This window comes from Pan troglodytes, chromosome 21, assembly GCF_028858775.2.
Source record: "Pan troglodytes isolate AG18354 chromosome 21, NHGRI_mPanTro3-v2.0_pri, whole genome shotgun sequence".
NCBI classification, from domain to species: domain Eukaryota; kingdom Metazoa; phylum Chordata; class Mammalia; order Primates; family Hominidae; genus Pan; species Pan troglodytes.
In genome coordinates, this window is record NC_072419.2 from 74,607,646 (window position 1) to 74,619,365 (window position 11,720).

Here is an 11,720-nt window from a genome sequence, read left to right on the forward strand (position 1 = left end):
TGTAGATATTTCCATGTTTATACAGATAGCGGTGTAGATATTTCCATGTTTATAGAGATAGCGGTGTAGGTATTTCCATGTTTATAGTCATAGCGGTGTAGATATTTCCATGTTTATATAGATGGCGTTGTAGATATTTCCATGTTTATACCGATAGTCGTGTTGGTATCTCCACGTTTATACAGATAGCGATATAGATATTTCCATGTTTTTACAGCTCGCGGTGCAGATATTTATATCTTTATACAGATGGCATTGTAGATATTTCCTTATTCACACAGATGGCGGTGTAGATATTTCCATTTTTATACAGATGGCGGAGTAGTTAGTTCCATGTTTATGGAGATGGCAGTGTAGATATTTTCATGTTTATAGAGATCGTGGTGTAGATATTTCCATGTTTATAGAGATAGCAGTGTAGATATTTACATGTTTATACAGATGGCTGTGTTGATATTTCCATGTGTATACAGATGGCATTGTAGATATTTCCATGTTTATACAAATGACTGTATAGGTATTTCCATGTTTTTACAGATGGCAGTGCAGAGACTTCCATGTGTATAGAGATAGCGGTGTAGATATTTCCATGTTTGTACAGATGGCGGTGTTGATATTTCCATCTATACACAGATGGCCGTGTAGATATTTACATGTTTATACAGATGGCGCCGTAGATATTTCCATGGACATGCAGATGGCAGTGTAGATATTTCCGTGTTTATACAGATAGCGGTGTAGATATTTACATGTTTACACAGATGGTGGTGTAGATATTTCCGTGTTTATACACATGGCGGAGTAGATACTTCCATCTTTATGGAGATGGCAGTGTAGATATTTTCATGTTTATAGAGATGGCGGTGTAGATATTTCCATATTTATAGAGATAGCGGTGTAGATATTTCCATCTTTCTACAGATGGCAGTGTAGATATTTCCATATTTATACAGATGTCTGTGTAGATATTTCCATGTGAATACAGATGGTATTGTAGGTATTTCCATGTTTATACAAATGGTGGTGTAGATATTTCCATGTTTATTCAGATGACTTTGTAGATATTTCCATGTTTTTACAGATGGCAGTGTAGATATTTCAATATTTATAGAGATGGCGCTGTAGATATTTCCGTTTATACAGATAACGGTGGAGATATTTCCATGTTTATACAGAGAGCAGTGGAGATATTTCCATGTTTATACACATAGCGGTGTACATATTTCCATGGTTATAGAGACAGCGGTGTAGGTATTTTCATGTTTATAGAGATAGCGGTGCAGATATTTCCATGTTTACACAGATGACTGTATAGGTATTTCCATGTTTATACAGATGGCGTTGTAGAAATTTCCATGTTTATAGAGATAACGGTGTAGTTATTTACATATTTATACAGATAACGGTGTAGAAATTTCCATGTTTGTACAGATAGCGGTGTAAATATTTCCATGTTTATACAGATCACGGTGTAGATATTTCCATGTTTATAGGGATAGCGGTGTAGATATTTCCATGTTTATACAGATAGCGGTGTAGATATTTCCATCTTTATACAGCTCGCGGTGCAGATATTTATATCTTTATACAGATGGCATTGTAGATATTTCCTAATTCACACAGATGGCGGTGTAGTTGTTTCCATATTTATACAGATGGCGGAGTAGTTGGTTCCATGTTTATGGAGATGGCAAAGTAGATATTTTCATGTTTATAGAGATGGCGGTGTAGATATTTCCATGTTTATAGAGATAGCAGTGTAGATATTTACATGTTTATACAGATGGCTGTGTAGATATTTCCATGTGTATACAGATGGCATTGTAGATATTTCCATGTTTATACAGATGACTGTAAAGGTATTTCCATGTTTTTACAGATGGCAGTGCAGATATTTCCATGTTTATAGAGATAGCGGTGTAGATATTTCCATGTTTGTAGAGATGGCGGTGTTGATATTTCCATCTATACACAGATGGCCGTGTAGATATTTCCATGTTTATACAGATGGCGGCGTAGATATTTCCATGTTTATACGGAGAGCAGTGTAGATATTTCCATGTTTACACAGATGGTGGTGTAGATATTTCCGTGTTTATACACATGGCGGTGTAGATACTTCCATCTTTATGGAGATGGCAGTGTAGATATTTTCATGTTTATAGAGATGGCAGTGTAGATATTTCCATCTTTATAGAGATAGAGGTGTACATATTTCCATCTTTCTCCAGATGGCTGTGAAGATATTTCCATGTTTAAACAGATGGCCGTGTCGATATTTCCATATTTATACAGATGTCTTTGTAGGTATTTCCACGTGTATATAGATGGTATTGTAGGTATTTCCATGTTTATGCAGATGGTGGTGTAGATATTTCCATGTTTATACAGATGACTGTGTAGATATTTCCATGTTTTTACAGATGGCAGTGTAGATATTTCAATGTTTAACATGGCGGCGTAGATATTTCCATGTTTATACAGATAACGGTGGAGATATTTCCATGTTTATACAGACAGCAGTAGAGATATTTCCATGTATATACACATAGCGGTGTACATATTTCCATGTTTATACAGACAGCGGTGTAGGTATTTCCATGTTTATACAGATAGCGGTGCAGATATTTCCATGTTTATACAGATGCCTATGCAGATATCTCCATATTTATACAGAGGGCTGTGTAGATATTTCTATGTTTATACAGATGGCAGTGTGGATATTTCCATGTTCCTACACATGACTGTGTAGGTATTTCCATGTTTATACAGATGGCTTTGTAGATATTTCCATGTCTATAGAGATAGTGTTGTATATATTTCCATGTTTATACACATCGTGGTGTCGATATTTCCATGTTTATACAGATACCGGTCTAGATATTTCCATGTTTATACAGAGCGCAGTGTAGATATTTCCATGTTTATAGAAATAGCAGTGAAGATATTTCGAAGTTTGAACAGATGGCGGTGTTGATGTTTCCATCTATACACAGATTGCCGTGTAGGTATTTCCATGTGTATACAGATGGCATTGTAGATATTTCCATGTTTATACAGATGGTGGTGTAGATATTTCCATGTTTACACAGATGACTGTATAGGTATTTCCATGTTTATACAGATGGCGGTGTAGATATTTCCATGTTTATAGAGATAGCGGTGTAGATATTTCAATATTTATACAGATAACGGTGTAGAAATTTCCATGTTTATACAGATAGCGGTGTAAATATTTCCATGTTTATACATATCACGGTGTAGATATTTCCATGTTTATAGAGATAGCGGTGTAGATATTTCCATGTTTATACAGATAGCGGTTTAGATATTTCCATTTGTATACAGACCACAGTGTAGATATTTCCATGTTTATACAGATAGCGGTGCAGATATTTCCGTGTTTGTACAGATGGCAGTGTTGATATTTCCATCTATACACAGATGACCGTGTAGATATTTCCATGTTTATACAGATGGCGGCGCAGATATTTCCATGGATATGTAGATGGCGGTGTAGATATTTCCATGTTTACACAGATAGCATTGTAGTTATTTCCATGTTTATGTAGAGAGCGGTATAGATATTTCCATGTATATACAGATAGCGGTGTAAATATTTCCATGTTTATACAGATGGCGGTGTAGATATTTCCATGTTTATACAGATAACTTTGTAAGTATTTCCATGTTTATACAGATGGCGGTGTAGATATTTCGATGTTTATAGAGATAGCAGTGGAGATATTTCCATGTTTATACAGATAGCGGTGTAGATATTTCCACATTTATACTGATCGCGGTGTAGTTATTTCCATGTATATAGAGATGGCAGTGTAGATATTTCCATGTTCATAGAGATAGCGGTGTTGATTTTTCCATGTTTATAGAGATAGCGGTGTGGATATTTCCATGCTTATACAGATAGGGGTGTAGATATTTACATGTTTATAGAGATGGCGCTTTGGATATTTCCATGTTTATACAGATCACGGTGTAGATATTTCCATGTTTATACAGATCGCAGTGTTGATATTACCATGTTGAATAGGGATAGCGGTGCAAATATTTCCACATTTATACAGATAGTGGTGTAGTTATCAGCGTGTTTATACAGATAGCGGTGTAGATATTTCCATGTATAAACTGATGTCTGTGTATATATTTCCATGTTGAAATATATGGCGGTGTAGATATTTCCTTGTTTATACAAATAGCGGTGTAGTTATTTCCATGTTTATACAGATCACGGTGAAGATATTTCCTTGTTTATACAAATAGCGGTGTAGTTATTTCCATGCTTATACAGATAGCGGTGTAGATATCTCCTTGTTTATACAAATAGCGGTGTAGACATTTCCATGTTTATACAGATCACGGTGTAGATATTTCCTTGTTTATACAAATAGCGGTGTAGTTATTTCCATGTTTATACAGATAGCCGTGTAGATATTTCCATGTATATACAGATGGCTGTGTAGATAGTTCCATGTTTATGCAGATGGCTGTGTAGATGTTTCCATGTTTATACAGATGACTTTGTAGGTATTTCCATGTTTATACAGATGGCGGTGTAGATATTTCCATGTTTATACAGATCGCGGTGTAGATATTTCCATGTTTATACAGATAGCAGTGCAGATATTTCCATGTTTTTTCAGATATCGGTGTAGATATTTCCATGTTTACACAGATTGCGGTGTAGATATTTCCATCTTTCTACAGATGTCATTGTAGATATTTCCATGTTTATACAGATGGCGGTGTAGATATTTCCATGTTTATACAGATACCGGTGTAGATATTTCCATGTTTATACAGACCGCAGTGTAGATATTTCCATGTTTATAGAGATAGCAGTGTAGATATTTCCAAGTTTGTACAGATGGCGGTGTTGATGTTTCCATCTATACACAGATTGCCGTGTAGGTATTTCCATGTGTATACAGATGGCATTGTAGATATTTCCTTGTTTATACAGATGGTTGTGTAGATATTTCCATGTTTACACAGATGACTGTATAGGTATTTCCATGTTTATAAATATTTCCATGTTTATAAATATTTCCACATTTATACAGATAGCGGTGTAGTTATTAGCATGTTTATACAGATAGCGGTGTAGATATTTCCATGTATAAACAGATGTCTGTGTATATATTTCAATGTTTAAACAGATGGCGGTGTAGATATTTCCTTGTTTACACAAATAGCGGTGTAGTTATTTCCATGTTTATACAGATAGCGGTGTAGATATTTCCATGTATATACAGATGGCTGTGTAGATATTTCCATGTTTATACAGATGACTTTTTCGGTATTTCCATGTTTATACAGATGGCGGTGTAGATATTTCCATGTTTATAGAGATAGCTGTGCAGATATTTCCGTGTTTATACAGATAGCGGTGTAGATATTTCCGTGTTTATACAGATCGTGGTGTAGATATATCCATGTTTATACAGATCGCGGTGTAGATATTTCCATGTTTATACAGATTGCAGTGTAGATATTTCCATGTTTATACAGATAGCGGTGTAGATATTTCCATGTTTATACAGATAGCGCTGTAGATATTTCCATGTTTATACAGATGGCGGTGTAGATATTTCCATGTTTATACAGATAAGTGTGTAAGTATTTCCATGTTTATACAGATGGCGGTGTAGATATTTCGATGTTTATAGAGATAGCAGTGGAGATATTTCCATGTTTATACAGATAGCGGTGTAGTTATTTCCATGTTTATGTAGATAGCGGTGTAGATATTTCCATGTATATACACATGGCTGTGTAGATATTTCTATGTTTATACAGATGGCGGTGTAGATATTTCCATGTTTATACAGATAAATTTGTAAGTATTTCCATGTTTATATAGATGGCGGTGTAGATATTTCGATGTTTATTGAGATAGCAGTGGAGATATTTCCATGTTTATACAAATAGCAGTATAGATATTTCCATGTTTATACTGATCGCGGTGTAGATATTTCCATGTTTATAGAGATGGCGGTGTAGATATTTCCATGTTCATAGAGATGGCGGTGTAGATATTTCCATGTTTATATAGGTCACGGTGTAGATATTTCCATGTTTATACGGATCGCGGTGTAGATATTTCCATGTTATACAGATCATGGTGTAGATATTTCCATGTTTATACAGATTGCGGTGTTGATATTACCATGTTTATAGGGATAGCGGTGCAAATATTTCCACATTTATACAGATAGCGGTGTAGTTATTAGCATGTTTATACAGATAGCGGTGTAGATATTTCCATGTATAAAGAGATGTCTGTGTATATATTTCAATGTTTAAACAGATGGCGGTGTATATATTTCCTTGTTTATACAAATAGCGGTGCAGTTATTTCCATGTTTATACAGATAGCGGTGTAGATATTTCCATGTATATACAGATGGCTGTGTAGATATTTCCATGTTTATACAGATGACTTTTTAGGTATTTCCATGTTTATACAGATGGCGGTGTAGATATTTCCATGTTTATAGAGATAGCTGTGCAGATATTTCCGTGTTTATAAAGATAGCGGTGTAGATATTTCCATGTTTATACAGATCGTGGTGTAGATATATCCATGTTTATACAGATCGCGGTGTAGATATTTCCATGTTTATACAGATCGCAGTGTAGATATTTCCATGTTTATACAGATAGCGGTGTAGATATTTCCATGTTTATACAGATAGCGCTGTAGATATTTCCATGTTTATACAGATGGCGGTGTAGATATTTCCATGTTTATAGAAATGGCGGTGTAGATATTTCCATGTTTATAGAGATAGCGGTGTAGATATATCCATGTTCATAGAGATAGCAGTGAGGATATTTCCATGTTTATACAGATAGCCGTGTAGATATTTCCATTTTTAAAGAGATCACGGTTTAGGTATTTCATATTTATACAGATAGCGTTGTAGATATTTCCATGTTTATACAGCTTGCGGTGTAGATATTTCCATGTTTATTCAGATGAATGTGTAGATATTTCCATGTTTTAACAGATGGCCGTGTAGATATTTCAATGTTTATAGAGACGGTGCTGTAGATATTTCCCTGTTTATACAGATAACGGTGGAGATATTTCCATGTTTATACAGATAGCGGTGTAGATATTTCCATGTTTATAGAGATAGCGGTGTAGGTATTTCCATGTTTATAGACATAGCGGTGTAGATATTTCCATGTTTATAAAGATAGTGGTGTAGATATTTCCATGTTTATACAGATAGCGGTGTAGATATTTCCATGTTTATACAGACCGCGGTGTAGACATTTCCATGTTTGTACAGATAGCGGTGTAGATATTTCCATGTTTATACAGACCGCGGTGTAGATATTTCCATGTTTGTACAGATGGCGGTGTTGATATTTCCATCTATACACAGATGACCGTGTAGATATTTCCATGTTTATACAGATGGCGGCGCAGATATTTCTATGGATATGTAGATGGCGATGTAGATATTTCCATGTATATAGAGATAGCGGTCTAGTTATTTCCATGTTTATATAGAGAGCGGTGTAGATATTTACATGTATGTTCACATGGCTGTGTAGATATTTCCATGTTTATACAGATGGTGGTGTAGATATTTCCATGTTTATACAGATAAGTTTGTAAGTATTTCCATGTTTATACAGATGGCGGTGTAGATATTTCGATGTTTATAGAGATAGCAGTGGAGATATTTCCATGTTTATACAGATAGCGGTGCAGTTATTTCCATGTTTATGTAGATAGCGGTGTAGATATTTCCATGTATATACACATGGCTGTGTAGATATTTCTATGTTAATACAGATGGCGGTGTAGATATTTCCATGTTTATACAGATAAATTTGTAAGTATTTCCATGTTTATATAGATGGCGGTGTAGATATTTCGATGTTTATAGAGATAGCAGTAGAGATATTTCCATGTTTATAGAGAGAGCAGTATAGATATTTCCATGTTTATACTGATCGCGGTGTAGATATTTCCATGTTTATAGAGAAGGCGGTGTAGATATTTCCATGTTCACAGACATGGCGGTGTAGATATTTCCATGTTTATATAGGTCACGGTGTAGATATTTCCATGTTTATACGCATCGCGGTGTAGATATTTCCATGTTTATACAGATCATGGTGTAGATATTTCCATGTTTATACAGATTGCGGTGTTGATATTACCATGTTTATAGGGATAGCGGTGCAAATATTTCCACATTTATACAGATAGCGGTGTAGTTATTAGCGTGTTTATACAGATAGTGGTGTAGATATTTCCATGTATAAACAGATGTCTGTGTATATATTTCAATGTTTAAACAGATGGCGGTGTAGATATTTCCTTGTTTATACAAATAGCGGTGTAGTTATTTCCATGTTTATACAGATAGCGGTGTAGATATTTCCATGTATATACAGATGGCTGTGTAGATATTTCCATGTTTATACAGATGACTTTTCAGTTATTTCCGTGTTTATAGAGATGGCGGTGTAGATATTTCCTTGTTTATACAAATAGTTGTGTAGTTATTTCCATGTATATACAGATGGCTGTGTAGATATTTCCATGTTTATACAGATGGCTGGGTAGATATTTCCATGTTTATACAGATGACTTTGTAAGTATTTCCATGTTTATACAGATGGCGGGGTAGGTATTTCCATGTTTATAGAGATAGCGGTGTAGATATTTCCATGTTTCTACAGATAACTGTGTAGATATTTCCATGTTTGTACAGATGGCATAGTAGATATCTCCATGTTTAAAGAGATGGCGGTGTATATATTTCCATGTTGATGAAGATAGCGGTGTAGATATTTCCATGTTTTTAGAGATAGCGGTGTAGTTATTTCCAAGTTTATAGAGATTGCGGTGTAGATATTTCCATGTTTCTACAGATAACTGTGTAGATATTTCCATCTTTGTACAGATGGCATTGTAGATATTTCCATGTTTTACAGATCGCAGTGTAGATATTTCCATGTTTATACAGATATCGGTGAAGATATTTGCATGTTTTTACAGATATCGGTGTAGATATTTCCATGTTTACACAGATTGCGGTGTAGATATTTCCATGTTTCTACAGATGGCATTGTAGATATTTCCATGTTTATACAGATGGCGGTGTAGATATTTCCATCTTTATATAGATGGTGGTGTATATATTACCATGTTTGTACAGATAGCGGTGTAGATATTTCCATGTTTATACAGATCGTGGTGAAGCTATTTCCATGTTTATACAGATCGCAGTGTAGATATTTCCATGTTTATACAGATCGCAGTGTAGATATTTCCATGTTTATACAGATAGCGGTGTATATATTTCCATGTTTATACAGATAGCGGTGTAGATATTTCCATGATTATACAGATAGCGGTGTAGATATTTCCATGTTTATAGAGATGGCGGTGTAGAGATTTCCATGTTCATTGATATAGCGGTGTAGATATATCCATGTTCATAGAGATAGCAGTGAGGATATTTCCATGTTTATACAGATAGCAGTGTAGATATTTCCATTTTTATAGAGATAGCGGTTTTGCTATTTCATATTTAAACAGATAGTTGTGTAGATATTTCCATGTTTATACAAATTGCGGTGTGGATATTTCCAAGTTTTTACTGATAGCGGTGTAGATATTTCCACGTTTATACAGATGGCGGTGTAGATAATTCCATCTTTCTACAAATGGCAGTGTAGATATTTCCATGTTTATAGAGATGGCGGTGTAGATATTTCCATGTTTATGTAGATGGCAATGTAGATATTTTCTTGTTTATGTAGATGGTGTTGTAGATATCTCCATGTTTAAAGAGATGGCGTTGTATATACTTCCATGTTGATGGAGATAGCGGTGCAGATATTTCCACGTTTATAGAGATAGCGGTGTAGTTATTTCCATGTTTATAGAGATAGCGGTGTAGATATTTCCATATTTCTACAGATGACTGTGTAGATATTTCCATGTTGGTACAGATGACAGTGTAGATGTTTCCATGTTTATAGAGATAGCGGTGTAGATATTTTCATGTTTATTCAGATTGCGGTGGAGATATGTCCATGTTTATACAGTTAGGAATGGAGATATTTCCACGTTAATACACATAGCGGTGTAGATATTTCCATGTTTATACAGATAGCGGTGTAGATATTTCCATGTTTATACAGATGGCTGTGCCGATATTTCCATGTTTATACAGAGTTCTCTGTAGATATTTCCATGTTTATATAGATGACATTGGAGATATTTCCAGGTTGATACAGATGACTGTGTAGATATTTCCATGTTAATAGAGATGGCGGTGTAGATATTTCCATGTTTATAGAGATAGCAGTGTAGATATTTCCATGTTTATACAGATAGTGGTGTAGATATTTCCATGTTTTTACAGATAGCAGTGTAGATGTTTCCATCTTTATTCAGAGAGTGCTGTACATATTTCCATGTTTATACAGATAATGTTGTAGATATTTCCATCTTTATACAAACGGTGGTGTAGATATTTCCATGTTCCTACACATGACTGTGTAGTTATTTCCATATTTATACAGATGGCGGTGTAGATATTCCCATATTTATAGAGATAGCAGTGTAGATATTTCCAGGTTTATACTGATAGCGGTGTAAATATTCCCATGTTTATACAGATCGTGGTGTAGATAATTCCATGTTTGTACAGATACTGGTGTAGATATTTCCATGTTTATACAGACTGCAGTGTAGGTATTTCTATGCTTATCCAGATAGCGGTGTAGATATTTCCATGTTTGTACAGGTGGCGGTGTTGATATTTCCATCTGTACAGAGATTGCCGTGTAGATATTTCCATCTTTATACAGATGGCGTTGTAGATATTTCCATGGATATGCAGATGGCGGTGTGGATATTTCCATGTTTATAGACTTAGCGGTGTTGATATTTCCATGTTTATATAGATGGCGTTGTAGATATTTCCATGTTTATACAGATAGCGGTGTTGGTATTTCCACGTTTATACAGATAGCGATGTAGATATTTCCATGTTTATACAGCTTGTGGTGCAGATATTTATATCTTTATACAGATGGCATTGTAGATATTTCCTTATTCACACAGATGGCGGTGTAAAAGTCTCCATGTTTATACAGATGGCGGAGTAGTTAGTTCCATGTTTATGGAGATGGCAGAGTAGATATTTTCATGTTTATAGAGATGGCGGTGTAGATATTTCCATGTTTATAGAGATAGCAGTGTAGATATTTACATGTATATATAGATGGCTGTGTAGATATTTCCATGTGTATACGATGGCATCGTAGACATTTCCATGTTTATACAGATGACTGTATAGCTATTTCCATGTTTTTACAGATGGCAGTGCAGATATCTCCATGTTTATACAGATAGCGGTGTAGATATTTCCATGTATAAACAGATGTTTGTGTAGATATTTCCATGTTTAAACAGATGGTGGTGTAGCTATTTCCTTGTTTATACAAATAGCGGTGTATTTATTTCCATGTTTATACAGATAGCGGTTTAGATATATCCATGTATATACAGACGGCTGTGTACATATTTCCATGTTTATACAGATGGCTGTGTAGATATTTCCATGTTTATACAGATGACTTTGTAGGTATTTCCATGTTTATACAGATTGCGGTGTAGATATTTCCATGTTTATAGAGATAGTTGTGTAGATATTTCC